The sequence below is a fragment of the Chlorocebus sabaeus genome, chromosome 7 (assembly GCF_047675955.1).
Source record: "Chlorocebus sabaeus isolate Y175 chromosome 7, mChlSab1.0.hap1, whole genome shotgun sequence".
NCBI classification, from domain to species: domain Eukaryota; kingdom Metazoa; phylum Chordata; class Mammalia; order Primates; family Cercopithecidae; genus Chlorocebus; species Chlorocebus sabaeus.
The window spans coordinates 44292808-44310906 of record NC_132910.1 but is presented as its reverse complement, the minus strand read 5'-3'; the positions used below and the strand labels follow the sequence as shown (position 1 = coordinate 44310906).

The 18099-nt window shown below is 34.1% G+C and overlaps 1 protein-coding gene and 1 pseudogene across 1 annotated transcript in view; one reads left to right on the top strand and one right to left on the bottom strand.

Annotated features, from left to right (window-relative positions):
• Positions 1–18099, bottom strand: part of GRID2 (glutamate ionotropic receptor delta type subunit 2) — a 1473259-nt gene that overhangs the window by 943631 nt on the left and 511529 nt on the right. The gene's annotated exons all lie outside the window — the stretch shown is intronic.
• On the top strand, positions 5089–6739 carry LOC140712086 (small ribosomal subunit protein RACK1-like; annotated as a pseudogene).

Genomic DNA, 18099 nt, shown 5'->3' with positions numbered 1-18099 from the left:
TGGAGATTTAAGTCAAGAAAGCCTAGCATGAAGTTCCTGAAACTGAATCTGTAATAGGAATTCTTACATATCTATTAATCTGGTAATTTGTGGAGATATATTTTGACATTCTTAACATTCAAAGTTAACTGTCAAAATTGGCTACTTAGTTATAGATTCATACCAAACAAATGACTTGCCACCGTATTACTGTAAGTTTAAAAAAGAAAGAAAACTGCCAGCAATATAACAAGCTCTGTGTTAAATAATTTGAAACACAAAATAGCAAACTAGATTTATTTTAGTTAAAAGGAAAGTGCTTATATCCATGTCTTCATATATCATTCATTCATTAATTCCTTTTTTTTTTTTATTCATTGAGCATTTACACTGCTTTGCACCCTCTTAAGGGCATCAGATGCAACAATTAAGTGTGAGTCACTGCCATGAAAGGGCTTCTCTGAAATATTGGTGTCTTGGCTGGAGAAAAAAAAATCATATTTAAGATAATATGATTAAAAGCTATTTAGTATCTAAACAAAATCCAGTAGTGTGAAGATACTACCAGGATGGTAGAAGATCGGGTCTTGATGGGGCTGGGAAGTGTTAAACACATAAATGTTTATTTAACAAATAAAGACAGAAGGGATATAGTAACAAAAATTTACTCCCTCCCTCCTTTTTTTTTTTGTTTTTTTTTTTTTCCATCTCAGGATCCCTTTACATTGCTGAAAAGTATTGATTTCTCTGAAGAGTTTTTGTTTATGTGGATTATACCTGTTGATGTTCATTGTACCTAAAATTAATCTGATAATTTCAAATATATATGCTTATTCATTCATTAATAATAAATTCATTAAACATTAATATAAATAACAAATATTTTTTGGATAAATATAAACTGTTTTAAATAAAATAGAAGAGTTTAATTGCCTACCACTTGCAAATTCCTTGATATTTGACTTAATAGAGGATAAGTGGATTCTTTTATCTGATTTTCTACTCAATTTATTAAGAAACATAGAAAATGAAACACGAGGAAGGCCCAGCTTTATACAGGAATATAACTGGAGGGGAGAAGAGTATTTCAATAGCCTTCTCATATAATTTTGGATATTTTTGATGAAACATAAAAACTCCCATCTTAGTTAGAATATGGAATCCAAAATATATCAATGAACTCTTCTCAAAGAACTCATAGTATCCCAAGGCCACACCATGAGAACACTTGGATATAAAGGAAGTAACATTAGATCAATCAAACCAATTACCAATTTATAAAATCAGATTGCCTGTCTTTCTAATTTTTATATGAAAAACTCATGTTGTAATACTTGACATTTATTTATTTATTTATTTATTTATTTATTTATTTATTTATTGAGACGGATTCTTGCTCTGTTGCCCACGTTGGAGTGCAGCAGCGCGATCTCGGCTCACTGCAAGCTCCGCTTCCCAGGTTCACGCCATTCTCCTGCCTCAGCCTCCCGAGTAGCTGGGACTACCGGCACCTGCCACGACGCCTGGCTAATGTTTTTGTATTTTTAGTAGAGACGGGGTTTCACCGTTAGCCAGGATGGTTGGATCTCCCAACCTCGCAATCCACCCACCTCAACCTCCCAAAGTGCTGGGATTACACATGTGAGCCACTGCGCCCGGCCAATACTTGGCATTTTAAGTCAACTAATTTGCAAATCAATATAAGGTTTTGTACAAAAGTACTAAATTAATTTACATACCTTGGTTATTTTATACAGATAATTATAAGTTGTCACACTCAAAGTTAGAATAATGTAATGCAAGTAGTCTAGTAAACTTAACTCCTATGATTCATGCATTTGATAATATTTATTAAGAGCCTTCTAAGTCCTAGGTACTGTTATGGATACTGGACATGCAGTATGCAACAAAATAGGCAAAAATAACTCCTTTTTGGAACTTACATTCCAGTGGGAATAACAGACCACAAATGAGATACTTAATTAAAAAATAAAACATGTTACACAGAAGTACTACAGGCAAATATAGAGAAGGAAGTAATATAGAAAATATGGTGTGTTAGGGATTGGTGGTTGGAACATCATTAGATGGTGCATCCAGGAAAAGCCTCAATGAGAGAGGAAGATTAATGTAAAGAGCAAAAGAGTGTTAGGAAGCAATCCATGAAGCTATCAGGGAAAAGAGTTTTCAAGGCAGAGGATAGCAAGTGCAAAGACCCTAACTTGGATGCATGCTTTATCTGTTTAAATAAAATGGACAAAGAGAAATAAGTAGGAATTAATTCAGAGAAGGTAGGAGGAAAGGAGGAGAGAGAGCAAGGGCAGATCACACAGGATTTCTAGTTCTGAAAAAAGGACTTTGGCATTTACTCCGAATGAAACGGAAAACTACTGAGAATTTTGAGCAGAAGGGTGATAAGATGCCACTTGTGTTTTAACAGGATCACTCTGGCTGCTGTACTGAGTACTCACTGAAGGAGTGCCAAGTTGGAACACTCAGGATATTTTCAGCTACAAGTAGCAATATATCAAACCAAACGTGGCTTAAGCAGTTAGAGCATTTAATATTTCTCCTAACATGGGCTCCAGAAAATGAATTAAGTAGTTCCCCAATGTTGGTAAGAACCTGAAGGCTGTTTCCTATTTTGCTGATGGCACAACGTCCAGCTGTCTATTGAGCATTCCTTCAGGCCTGCATAAGGGCTGCCTTGGCTCCTTGCATTACATGCTATTTTGACAACATGGCTTCTGTTGAGGGTGGAGGTGGTTCTCTTTTATATGGGAATAATATGCAACCTAGCCTACTAAAATATCTACCTTTAAATACCCGCATGTGAATGGGAACAGTGTGACCAAGACTGGTTTTAGCCTTTCTTGTGTGATGTCACATAGCAAATAATGATAGGGGTTTGAGATATTGCAGACTGCAGAAGCCTGGAGGTGTTCTGTTCATGGGATTTGGCCATGTTAAGACTCACTTCGCTGTTATGACAGCTGAAGAGATCAATGTCTCAGCATATTTGCAACCCACCTCAGAGCCATAGCACACCTGATGATAAGCAGCTGTGGCTTAGACAGGGCTGCTGCATGTGTTCATGTAACTTTGTACTTGGCCAAGAGTTTTAGTAAGGGCTGAAGCTCAATCTGTATTCTTCTCAACAGTCTGTGGGCCCCAATGGAAGTTGGATTTTTTTTGTTCATCATCCATGAGTTCATAGGATGATTTTTTATTATAATTTGCAAAAAAGTGCTTTTTAGACTAGTTGTACCCTGGTTTACTACTGATTTTTCATACCTAGGCATAATTGCTGAACTAAATCAGAAGAAGAGGTGGGTGATTGTTTGAGAAGTATCTAAGTGTCTGTCATGGAAACATTTCTTAAATGGGCAGATCTATGTTAATACTTTTTAAAAAAATTTTATGTATTTATTTTAAATTATATATTAAGTTCTGGGATGTATGTTAATACTTTTTTATTAAGAAGTCTGTGGATATTAAAAATAAATTGTGGATTATAAACTTTCATATATTTATCTGTTTATCATGTCATTATTGCTATAGCATCAACCTGTTTAATAGTTTTTCTAACAAGTAACCTATTTTGATATTTTATTAATTACTGAGGAGCACAGCATGGGTTTTCCTAAAAAACAAAATTGAAGGAAGTTTAACGTTTATAGAGGCAATTTAAAGTTCATTTCTTAATCAATCCAAACTCTTAACATTAATTTATACAGTAGTTTATGAGTAGATATATCAGCAATTAACATAAACTAAGAGAGTAACCTTGTTACATATAAATGCAAGGGGAATGGCCTGATAAGGTATAAAGGCAGAGAGCTTTGAGGTAGGTCTGATAATTATAATTTTCTTCAGTTTTTTAAAAGAGCAATTCATGGCTTTCAACTCTTACTAAATTTTGACATAAATAAAAGTTTATCTTCAGAAACATATGTTAATAATGAATTTATTCTTTTGAGAATATAAAACCCTAGCCATGAATCTAGCACCCAAGACATAAGTATTTTCTTAGCAAAAAAGGGTGTCACAGGTACCAGGGAATAGCTGGAAAAAAAAAAAAAAAATGCTAGAAACAAACAAACAAAAGAAATGGGGAAAAAATCATAGCTACTACACAGCACAGACTTAAACATTTGGAGATGATAAAGAAGATCATGTATTTTTCAAATATACAAGTAATGATAAATTTTAATAACCTCCACCAAATAGAAGAACCTAAAGGTATCTTATGGATTCTGTTCAAAAAGGAAGAGAACCTCAGCCTAAGCGGGCAAAAATGCCTTTTTCTACATCTTTCTTAGCCTACAGGTCAACTCCTAACATTTCTGTTCACCTGGCCTAACCTTCATTATCTAGCTCAGACATTTCAGAGATATTTCACTTTATCCTATCTCCCCTGAATTACCAGTCAGATTGAAAATTCCTTTATATTAGACATTGCCCACAATATTAGTTATTAGGCAACCCCATAGACACCATCCCTGTTCTTACTACCACCAGTCCCTATTCTCAATTTCATTATCAACACTGGAAGGAATTACTGATAGGATAGAGAGTATTCTGGAGTCATCACAAAAAGTACGACCAGTCAGGCACAGGGGTGGACAATGCACATTCCTAGGAGAATAATCACATCCTTCTTATATTTTGTGGCCATTTTCTATCCATGGAAAGATAAATAAACAAAAGGGCTTCAAGGAATTTCAGAGCTTATCAGATTAGTACCTCTTTACCAAACAACTAATTTATCTTATTCTTATTACTGACACACTAAAATTAATCATAATTTAAGGAAGATGTAAGATGTTTTTTATTGTACAATGATCTAGATATACTTTTATCTAGAACTTTTGAGTGACCTCTTCTAATAAATACAAGTACTATTCAGGTGACAAGAAGATGGATTGGAATTTTCTAGTCAAACAGACCTGTGTTGCCATCCAGTTTCCAACCTTTCTGTCTGTGTGACTATGGACAGCCTAATTTGCTTCCCTGAGTCAGTTCCTCTCATGTCACCTATTACGGATTCAATAAATTATTAATGTTTAATAATTTATTGGCAAAAATTCTGCCATGAAATGTTCATAGTTCATAATTTTAATCCTTGTATGAATTGGCAATAGACAACTTCTGTCTCTCTCTCTCATACACACACACACACACACACACACGACTCATAAAGGACAAAGGGCAAACAATTCAACCCACTCCAAGATACTTTTGTACATAATTACCTCTCCAATATTGCCCTTCACATAGACTCTAAATTACTGAAACTATTCCATCCTGTGCCTACACCTTTTACTTTTCATGTATTAAAATTTCCCTGCTTGGTTCACTTTTTTGTGGCAGGGCCTTTGCAGGACTGCTGTGGTGTTTGTCCCTCTGGTCTCTCTGAGCTACCCAGTGGCATCCTCGTTGCTGCAGTGACACCTGACCTCACCACGACGACAGAGCAGATGACCCTTTCTGACACTCTCAAAGGCCAGGATAGCTGGGTAACCAGATGGCTACTACCCTGGACATGATACAATCCTCCTCTTGAGACAAAACCATCATCATGTGGATGTTGAGCAGGGATGAAACCAACTATGGCATCCCACAGCATGCCCTGAAGGGTCATTCCCACCTCGTCTATGACAAAATCATCTCTTGAGATGGCCACATTTTCCTCTCAGGATCCTGAGATGGAAACGTGTACTTCTGGGAGCTCACACAGGGCACCACTATGAGATGATCTGTAGGCCATACCAAGGACGTGTTGAGTGTGGCCTTCTCCATTGACAACCAGAAGACTGTCTCTGGATTCTGAGATAAAACCATCATATCATGGTTATAACCCTGAGTATATACAAATACATTAACCAGGTGGACAGCCACTCAGAGTGGGTGTCTTATGTCCACTTTTCACCTAACAGCAACACTATCATCTCTGTAGCTAGGACAAGTTGGTCAAGGTATGGAATCTGGCTAACTGCGAGCTGAAGATGAACCACGTTGGCCACACGGGCCATCTGAACACTGTGACTGTCCTTTCAGATGAACCCCTCTGTGCTACTGGAGGCAATGCTGACCATAACATGCCATGGGGTCTCAACACAGGCAAGCACCATGATATGCTATATGGTGAGAAAATCATCAATGCCCTGTGCTTGAGCCCCAACTGCTACTGGTTCTGAGCTACCACAGGCCTTGGCATCAAGATCTGGGACTTAGAAGGCAAGATCATCATAGAAATGCAGCAAGAAATTATCAGAATCTGCAGCAAGGTGGAGCCTCCCCATCGCACCTCTCTGGTCTGCTGATGGCCAGACTGCTGGATACATAAACAATCTGGTGCAAGTGTGGCAGGTGACCATCAGCACCTGCTAGACATTTATGGCAGAATTTTAGGTTGTTTTAAACTGACTTTCTGATTTAAAAAAAAAATAATCTTCCTACTTCAATCATTATTAACTTCCCCAGCAGTGAAACATAAAGAGATGGGGAGAAAGTATTTAAGTGGCTGTTCATATTATGAAACACAGTTTTGCTTCAGTTGCAGGACTGCTTAGCTTGAGGACAAGTTACATGGAAATGGAAAAAGGAATCACTGCCTTTTGTTCTTGCTATGTGTGTTTTCTTATGATTGAGAGAACATTACTTTAAATAGCTTTTATAGTGCCTTATTGAGGGGGTGGGCTATATGCAGGAAGATTCCAATACAATTTGTAAGTTTATCACAGTAGAATGATCTGGTTTCTTGTATTACATTAATGAATATGGAAGTGAATGCCTGTAGAGTTAAAAATATTATTTTAACATTCTGTTTATATAACTCCAGGGAATTAATTTAAATCAAGCTCAATTACCTAGTAACATGGTCAAATTTAAATCTTAAACACTTTTGAGAAATTTAAAAAACACAAACAGCTACAAAAATACTGTAACGAATTCTTACATAGAATCCATGATTATTAATAGAAACATTTCATCATTTGAACTTTATTTATAAAATATATTAAGCATGACAGATAAGGTTGTCAACCATTTTGTTCTCTCTTCTAATCCCATTCCCTCATTGCCAGAGGCATTGACCATCATAATTTTGGTGTACTTCTTAATGTTGCATTTTGCTCCACATATTTTTGTATTGGAATTATTTATAAGACGCACTCATTACCTTTGAAATAAACAAAATTTTATGAAATAGCTGACTTAAATTATGTTGAATTAAGCCAGTTAAACACATCAATTCAAAATATCTACCTTTGGAGTATACCTAAATTTCAAATTGGCTATATATACAGTTAATTAAATTTACTCTATCAATTTCTTTATCACTATATTAAGCAAAAATCACATACTTTATGCATCCTTCCATGCATAAGTTGTTTATAATTAGCTGTTTTATCTTAAGTACATATATTAGAGAAGATGATTATAGTATTGCTTCTAGGTTATTTTGTTAACTTGAAAATTGGATTAGATTTTTAGACATCTGATACTATACTGATACAAGAGAATAGGAATTTTTGTACAATTTAAAATAAGATTATTAATTATAATATAATTTTAATAGATATTGATTTCAGTAAAAATTGAACCTGAAATTAATAGAATGTTGAAGATATTTGTATATACATCACTGTTGCCTGAAACATTGACTGTAGTACAAAGAATGCATTCTAAATAGAACCAAAGAAGTTTATCTGCTGAAATGAGACTGCAGAAGACATTATGCCACCCGCCATTTCCATGGTATTTATAGGATTCTGACATTCTCTAAGCAAAACACTTTCTATAAAGTTCATTGCAGCCAAGACTATTCACTTCTAGTAAGTACCATAAGCAAACCAGAGGTTGCATAGTGCTGTTTTCTTTCTTTGTCTTCATTTGCTGGTAACAATGTTTGAGTCATTTGGACTCTGGTAGAGTTAATTCTGCCTGTTTGATATTTTGAGAAATTTTAGGTTTCTGCTATCTTAACTGATTCTCTGACTTTCAGCTTAAATCTACAAGGCATTAGAGTGTCCTTTAGGATCCCTAAGATCTACTCACACTGAGTTCATAGCATTGCACTGATTCTTTTGCCTACATGTTAACTCTTAGTTTCTAGACTTTCAACATATTCCAAATAAGTATGTGTGTCATAAAAGAAGCATTACATTCAAAGTTAGAAGGGAAGGGTTCTTGTCATAGCCCTCTCCCCTAAAAGTCAATAAACCTTATACAACTCATTAATTTGCATGTCTCAGGGCTGTGGGCAGAACCAAATGAGAATTGAATGTGAAAGTCTTTTAATATGCAAAGCAGAGTATCTTATGCTGTCATTTGTCAGTTCTAGATTGTTTCAAGACAAGCAATGTCTTTCAAAAATGAGACTGTAAATGGTACTATGCAATTGGTAGTTAACTCATCAAAATTATATTCATCTAAAAAATATCTGATGCTTAGTAAAAGAAAGCACATTGTAATTCTCACTATTATTCATATATTATCACAACAAGACAGACTTTTATCATTTCTCTTCATTATGGAGTACTAGTAATTTATAAGCTTATTGCAATTAAAAACTGCTTAATACCAAAGATTACTTAACTGCAAATAAGATAGAAAAAGAAAAATGATAAATATTAGAAGCATCTGAGCAAAAAATATATCTCTAATTTGTTTTTGTCATCTATGTTATCATAGTAATATCCTTTCCTTCAGTTAGTAGTCAAATATTTCCACAACATAGTCCTATTATTATTTTTCAAATTTATTTTGTGTTTTCTTTGAATAGTAAGAATACCATTAATTAAACTGACTCCAAATGTTAAGTATTTTACATGTTTTAGTTTATCCCCATCTTACAGGAAAATAGAGATTTCAAGAAGTTTAGTAATTAACCCAAGGTCGCATAGTTACTGAGTGAGGCTGTTGAGGTTTTATCCTGCCAATCTGATTCTAATATTCCTTTTTAAACCCTATTCACTCTTCATGCGGCCCTCGTGCATGTGCCCTTTATTTCAGTCCAGTGGTTCTCAGTACCGGCTGCACATTAGAATCACTCAGAAGCTTAAAACTTCTGATACCAGGACCCCTCTCTCAGCAGTTGGGGTTGAATTTGTTTGTGGGGGAAGTTTGTGGTTATGTCAGAGCACAAGTTTTAAAACCTCCCATGGGTGATTGTGATGTATAAACAGCACTAAGAATCTCAGATTTGGCCAAAATTATCCACTTTCTAGATAATTCTCTGAATGATAGTATGTTTTCCTGTTGCCATAACATTTGCTCCTGCTCATGCTCATGTTCATGCTGGGAGTAAAGTTGCCTAGTTCATAAAACAAGGACTTTGGTGTAGGATAGAAATAAATAGTTCCGATTCAGTACCCATTACTAACGTATCACAACATTCAGGTATATATAGTGAGAATGAAGCTCTTGCAACATAAGCTTCTTCATAAATATTTAAAAATGAGAAAAACATATGCTACAGAATTATTGTGAAGGGTATATCAAGCATATAAATTACAGATACAATTATATAATTTGGGCTTCAAGACATTATTCATGTAGAAAACATGCTTCAAATATGTATTGCAAAAGGGTAGCTATCCATAGGCAGAAATTCATTGAATATATTCACATGTGTCTGATATAACCTTCATGTTTGCCTCACACACCCAGAAGAGACGTAAGTATGAAAGAGCACTCCCAGACGGGCTGTTCTGGGTGAAGTAAGAGATTTCAATGGTATAGCAACTCATCAAGTTAATATAAGAAAGGTTCCTCTGACTTCCTCATATATTTTCCACATGCCCATTTACTTAAAAGTAAATTGAACAGCTAATAAGTTTGTGAGCAAGATCATTTCCAGGCAATACACCAAATCAGACTGTTAACTGTCCATTAGCAGAGGCAAAATAGCTCTTATTAAGTTGGGCCTTCGTTTGTAATGTCTTTTCTCATTCTACCTCCACCTGTCAAAATTCTCCATCATTATCTTTCAAGAACCATCTCAAATGCAATTTTTCTTTTTTTAATGTTTTCTGAATACGAAGATAATAGCTAATTACACTTCCAGTCTCTCCTGTATGGGTGAAGTTGAATACAAAATAAAAGAAGGAATCTGTATCATTCGTTCATTCATTCAAATGTAATTTATTGAGAACTAACTATACACTGGGCAAGAGGTTATGATTTTTAAAATACTGTTATTCTGCTGATCAGTTTATATATAAGTGGGAATAACAGACATAAAGTTCACAGTTGAAGTTTAGTGTGACATCTGAGATAACAGAAACAGTTGTGGATATAGTGATAACATAAAAAAAGAACACGATTATCAATATCTCATGTGTAGATGTGTCAGAAAAGGTTTCACACAGATAAATATGATTGAGGTCAGTTTTGCAGCATCTTTTGGATAGCATAGTTTTTAGTGAGAAACATAACATTGGCCTGACTCTACCACTTATAATTCTGTAAACTTGGATATGAAATAAAACTTCCCTGTAACTGTTTCTGCACTAAATTGCCATAGAACATAGATTAAATAATATGTGTAAAAAATTTGGCAAGGCTGGGCACAATGGCTCACACCTACAATCTCAACACTTTGGGAGGCCAAGGGAGAGGACCACTTGGGCCAAGGAGTTTGAGACTAGCATGGGCAATATAGTGAGACACCATCTTTCTCTTAAAAAAAAAAAAAAAAAAAAAAAGGTGAATATCTAACATAAGGTAAGCCATCAACAAATCACAGTAGTTTTGTTACAAATCAATTAAACATTATTAAAATGGCATTCCAGATAAAATATAAGATTTGAAAAATACAAGGAAGCATAAAAAAACAATCTCAAGGAATTGTCAGCAATTCTCTCAAAATTGAGCATTAGATATTTACGGGGAGAGATGGCCTTATGGGAGATATGGCTGGACAGGTAGGTTAAGATTAGAACTTAAAGGTTTTGGTAAGGTCACCCTATGGATAAAGTAATGTCATCTAGGATAAGTATAAACTTTATCCTGAAGGCAATAGGAGTAAAGTGTATTGAGAGAATGGCATTAAAAGCTTTGTAGAGAGAAATAATATGATCGAATTATAATTTTTAAACCCACAGTAATGTAGCTGATAAGAGCAGGGATAAAATGCAGTGAAAAACTAAATGAATTAAGCCAAATAAGAAAAACAAATATATAATTGCTGATATTTAAAGTTAAAGAAAATTTTAAGGGTGAATATGAAGAAGGAAACATACTACATTGAATTTAAAAAGACAGACTGAACATGAGTTAGTGGCCAACTGGATGTGAATGTGAGCAGTGTAGGGTTAATGGCGACTCCTGGGTCCCTGAATTCTGTAGCTAGTGAAGGTCATTGAGTAGATTTTGAAGATAGTAGATGAAGTTCTAAGGTACAAGAAGGGCAGCTAGGTAGTTATGTACAAAGTGAACCTTAGAAGAGAGAGAAGAATTGCAGATATATGTACACTATATCCTTGTTTTTAAATTTACCAGCTTTTATTTATTGTAAATTTATTTCTCCTCAATTTTCAATACAGCAGAGCTTTGTAAGTCGTTAATGAGTTTCGTCTTTTACTAAATCCACAAAAACTCTTTCATAAACTAGTACTATTAGAATTCCTATTTTCCAGAAGAGTTATGCAAACTTTAAATATAAGTTATTTTATGAAACAGTAAATGATAAAAACAGAATTTGAATCTAGACCACATGAATCAAATGCCAGAACTCTTTTAGTAGCAAATATTTATGCATTGTTTCTTAGAATATACCTAAGACATTTGTAATTTTTGTGATTTTGGCATATTTAACCTTCATATGCAAACACTCCTCCCTTCTCCCTGTGGAAGTCTTTACCAAACTCTGACATTTATTTTGCCTGGCTATGTAACAGACAATCAGTGTACATAAACCTGAAAACAAGGAAACATGCATTAATGTATGAGCAATAATAAGGTTTTAATGTGAATACATTTGATGACAAATCAGTTAAAGTACACTAGGCATAAATGGGTTAAGGTCTATCTTTAGTAAAATGTGCTTTAAAAAATAATACTGCTCTTTTGTTTGTGTGTGGGATTTTTGTTCATTTGTTTGGTTGGTTGGTTTTTTTGCCTTTTTTTTTTTTTTTTTTTTTTTTTTGAGATGGAGTCTTGCACTGTCACCCTGGCTGGAGTACAGCGGTATGATCATGGCTCACTGTAGCCTGAACATCCTGGGCTCAGGTGATCTTTCCATCTCAGCCTCCTAAGTAGCTGAGACTAGAGGTACACACCACAGTGCCGAGTTAGTTTTTATTTTATTTTGTTTTTTTGTAGAGATGAAGTATCATCATGTTGCCCAGGCTGGTATTGAACTCCTTTGTTCAAGCAATCCTCCTGCCTCCGCCTCCTAAAGTATTGGAATTACAGGCATGAGCCATTACACCCAGCCCCAGTCTTTAAGTATAATAAGATTATAACATTTCAGAAATCAATATGTATTAGTACAACATTTTATAACATTCAAAGATGGAAACCTAAAGTAAATTTCCTATACCTGCCTTTATTTAAATCAATGTGTGGCATGATCTTATCAAAGGTAGAAACTTATATTTTTAACTAGCTGATACCAAGACTTGTCATTTGTCTTTCTGATGTTTAAAGTAGCTACCTTCTAGTTTTCAGCAAACCCATTTTATTAATTTTCAAATTGGTCACTCATAAATCAAATACTGACTTTATATACACCCATACATGCCCACACATGCTCATACACATACTAAACAAAATAATGTGCACTTATGTAACACAGTTATCTTTAATGCTTAGGACATATCTTGTGCACATAAAATGTCAAAGATAAAGTTTACATCATATTAATAATAATATAATGGAGAAATATAGTAATATTTATTTGAGATTTTTTAAAAATCCTGGGCACAAAAGGAATGATAAGAATGTATTTCTATCTTGCAAGAAATTCTGATTTGTTCAAAGAGTCAATAAATAAGTATATTGTGCCAATTATTAATATATTGATTATCACATCCAAATCAACCCCCCATTGCCTGCTCTACAATAATAGAGATGGGTTTGATAAATATTTCTTCCTTGTAAACTTGCACATTTTGAGCTCTGTGAGTACATGACATTGGAAGGACACTAGAGGAAGAAAGGTTTATCTTTCTGGTCCTAGTGTGCTCCTCTCAGCATGAGGCTTTTTTAATACCTGGCTCCTATAGCACATGGTGGCTAGAAGCACCCAGGCACTCTGTCTGATGGCTTTTCAGTGAGTTCTGAAGCTCAGCACTTCCTGTGGATGGCGTCTTCCACACCCCCTTACATGACTTTGCATTCACTTTCAATGTGCAATCTCCTTGTGGATAGCATTTTCCATTACCCTCTGAGATGGCATAGCAGTGGAGTGTTGCCAGTGAGGCACCTTTACGTAGATGGCACCCCTTAGATGGCTTTGAAGAGGAGTGCTGCTGGTGAGGATCCTCCCTATGGGTGACTTTTTTGGAATCCCAGAGGAAAACATTTCCAACAAGTCCTGCTGCCCCAGCACCTCAACAATTTGTCCACCAGCCAGTGAGCCACAGGCATGTCCTCGCAAATAAAGTTTGGATATCAGCCTTGCTGAGGGTAAGGAGGTTCTTTTGGGGGCCTCTCAGCTTCAGAGGCAATGGTTTCTCCTTATAATTACTATTGCTATATTATTTAGAGTCATCTTTAGTTATTAATAGCTAATCTTCCATTACATAAATACCATATTATATCTACTGATTCTTTATATTAAACTTTCTATCTTCAAATTACTATGTGGGTTCTATCTGTTTGTGGGCCTCAGACTACCACATACATCAAAAGTAAAATAAGATGCAATCTAAGGATCAAGTAGCAATAATACAAGACACGAATACAAAATGTGCCCACCCCATGGCATAAAAGAAATAGCAAGTGCTGTAACAGAAAATGAAAGTATCAGTAAAACGCTTCATGGACTTTGGGTTACATCTCTAAGGATAGAGGACTTTTTTTTTTTTTTTCAGAGAGAGAAGAACAGGGAAAACTTTCTGTGAATGGCTTAACAAAGGAACTCTCCTTACATTGTTAGGGAATCAATGAGCAGGAACAGAGAACTGGCAGGGTAAATGTAGAAGATTAATTAGGCTAGAAATACATGGTAAGATCAATTACAAGGGATCTTTCAATTTGATGTTAAGGATTTGGCACATATTATATAGATACTGGTAAGCTAAACAGATTTTCACCTAAAATATGTTTCCTTTAGAAACTCAGTTTTATATTAGGTACTCTATCTGTGGACACTGACGTACAATATGCTTCTGCTTGCTTCTAAAATGAAATCATATGCTTACATCTTAAAAAGTGTGTGTGAGTGTGTGTGTGTGTGTGTGTGTGTGTACTGAAGTTACATGAAGAATTCTGATAAATCTGCATGGATATAAATATGTATTCAAAAGCAAAACAGCTGAAATAATTTGTCAATGATACCAGATACTAAGAGCATTATTTGTATTATGAATATTTCTATTTTTACATCTTGTTAAAATATAGAAATGGTAGGTGTTATGAACTGAATGTTTGTATATCCAAACACTTTTATATGTTGAAATCTAATCTCAACAGCATATGGAAGTAGGACCTTTGGGAGATAATTAAGTAGAGCCTATTAATGAAATTAAGTACCTGTATAGCTTGCTCTCTTTCTTATGTGAGGATATAAGTTGGTTGTTTGCAACAAAGAAGAGGGCTTGCCCCAGAACCTGACCATGCTGACGTTCTGATCTCACATGTCTAGCCTTCAGAATTGCTAGACTTAAATGTCTGTTGTTTAAGCATCCCAGTCTATGGTAATTTGCTATAACAGCCTAAATGGACTAAAACAGTGGGAGACCAGAAAACGTATTTTTATCTAATTTCCTTCACAGTCCATATTGTAAACATCAGTTATAGTTTAAGAACTGCAGGACATAAAGATTTGACATTTCAAGATAGAGTCTGATGGAAATCTAAAGGTATATACACATATCTTAAAAAGCCACAAGTAAAAGTGCACGTTATTGACTATCTAGAGGAACAGAAATGAGTCCTGGATACTATCAAAGTCATAAAATGACATAAAATGGATATTCCATAGGGGTTCAGAAAATGCATTCTTTTCCCATTTTGTTAAGCTCTGAGTGAGACTGAACTGTCAAACACCTGTCAAGTAGAAAGAAACTTCAAGCAACACCTTCAAGAAGTAGCAAATTAAGTATATGTCAACGAGTTGTTGGACTAAATGGGAATGTCAAACATGCCAGAATTATAGACACTTTCTGTATCAAGTTGCAAGATTATTTATAAAGAGATGTGTATCTGCACAGCATAAATCAAGTTTTCATTCCTCTGATGCTAGTGATCTTATCATCATTATATATAAATCAGCCTGGATAAGAAAACAAAAATCACCATATAAAGTTGCTTTATTAAAACAGAGGTATTATGTTAAATTAATTATTGGTATTGAAATACTGCATTTAAAATCACAGTGGCAATAGTGTAATGAAAATATACATATAAAATTTGCATTTCTATTTCTTATGGTTTCATCCATGTGTTGATTCTAATTTTTAAAACCAAACACATTTCCATTTTCTCAGGGAAGTGAGTTCCTATCACCAAAAACACCCTCCTCCCATGGAAAGAATGTTTTGATTAAATCTGTTTCCCTCTTTTTTATTTATCTGATTTGGTAGATCATTTTCACGGCTTAAGGATGTTTTTATAATCTGTATTACAACATCAGATTAAAGTGATTTATTTTTAAATGTCTAAACTGACATATATCTGACTCACAGATAATAAACATCCACTTACCTTTCTTGGGAAAATGCTGATATTCGTATATTAAAGATCTTCACATATTTATTTGAAAATCAGGGTTCGTAATAAGCTATTGCTAAAAATAACATTCATTAACGTTCACATAAAGGTTGTACAGATTTTCTAAGGTGAAGACTTTTTGGCACATGTTATTTTTAATATATGGAATATTGTAGGCAGCAAACAACTGGAGTTTACTTATACAAAATGCCTATTCTCAAGTCATAAAAATTTGGTAGGTGATCCTTACTGGTATTGCCTCTCAGATGACTGAATGTCACAGTCTCTAATTATAGATAAGTAAAGTTTTAAAAATGAATCTAAGTGTGAAGAAATACTTCACGATTTTGAATTATTTGGTTACCTTTTCACTGCTTTTAAATTGTTAACAGACATTTGTTCAATGATAGTTACATTGTTATATATGTCATATGATTTTACTTTAATTGTCACCTGTTTATATCTTACAACAAAATTATAATCTAAAATGGAATTACTCTAACTGGCAGGAGTTCGTGAAGAAAAAAATCATATAAGTCAAATTTCCTGACTCATTATTCAGCCATCAATACAATTCTGGACCTCTAGAGAAAAACACAAACACTAAGTCAACTTGTTTTTGAGAAATACCAGGATATTTAGAATCATTTAGGTAAATTTGAGGGCTAATGACTGATTTGATATACATTTCAGTTTATCTCAGTGAATAGACAATTATAAAAATAATGTCTTCCCTCACATTTTGTTTTAATGCATGTATAACATACAAAATATAAAAGAAATAGTAATGAAAGCAATTTTACAGATAATACTGAAAATATTAAGTAAAATAAAATTTAGGTATGAAATATACTAAAACACAGAATTTTCCTTTACTAATGCTTATACACTGGAGTCAGAGTAAAAAAAATGATATCAATATGTTTTAGTATTACTTAAAAGAAAAATTATAGTATAAATCTACATTTCTAGTTAGAAAATGATACCTTTTGTTTCAAGGATTTCAGGGATAGATGCATACTGCAAAAAGATATTTTGGATTAAATAACTAAATGCTCTATGATTTATCTTAGATATGGTACCAGGTGGACTAAAACCTTGATTCCAGGCCAGGCATAGTAGTTCATGCCTGTAGTCCCAGCACTTTGGGAGGCCAAGGCAGGTGGATTGCTTGAGGTCAGGAGTTTGAGACCAACCTGGCCAACACAGTGAAACTTCATCTCTACTAAAGTACAAAAATTAGCCATACTTGGTGAGCACCTGTAGTCCCAGATACTCATGAGGCTGAGGCGTGATAATCACTTGAACCCAGGAGGCAGAGGTTGCAGTGAGCCAAGATTATGCCACCGCACTCCAGTCTGGGCAACAGAGCGAGACTGTCTCAAAAACAAAATAAATAAATAAATACGAAATAAAAATGTAAGAAAACAACAAGCAAAAAAATTAAAACCTTGATTCCTGCTAAAGATAAATGTATTGTACAAAAATAGTTATATAAGTTTTCATTCTCAAAGTTGCTATTATACTTCCATTCATTTTTCTTACTGTGGTAAGAATTCATAAGATTGTCTATGAATCAGATTTATACATAACCTTGTATATCTACAATTGCCTCATGAATTTTATAGTTTATGGGCTACTAATAACAGTGCCAATGTGAAAAATGACAAAAAGTCATTGACACTTCTTTTTATTCATTTTAAAAAATTGTATTATTTCAGTAGCTTTAGGGGTACAAGTAGTTTTTAGTTAAATAGATAAATTGTGTAATGATGAAGTCTAGGATTTTAGTGCAACTGTCACATGAGTAGCACACATTATGCCATTTTTTTAAAATTATTAAAGTGTGCTGTAACTCCTAAAAATGAAAATATCTAACTGTGGTTAAAAAACTTTTAAAAGAACTCATAAATTAAAAGGATAAGTTCTGTGAAATGTGAAAAAAAAAGTGCATCCTAAAAATCTCTAATTTTATCAAATTAGAAACTATAACTGAATGAATTTTCAAAACATTATAAGTTCTTTCGGAGACATAAGTGGCATTCAAATTTATATTGTTAAATCAAATATTAGATGATATAAATTATATTAAATAATTAGTCACAATATTGAAGTCATATTAAATCTGATGAAAATTATGCTTATATTTAATTGAAATTATGTTTAAAGTTGAAGAATTATCAATAGAAACCTCAGCATCTATCAGATGAAATATTGTACTTTCAAAACTGAAAA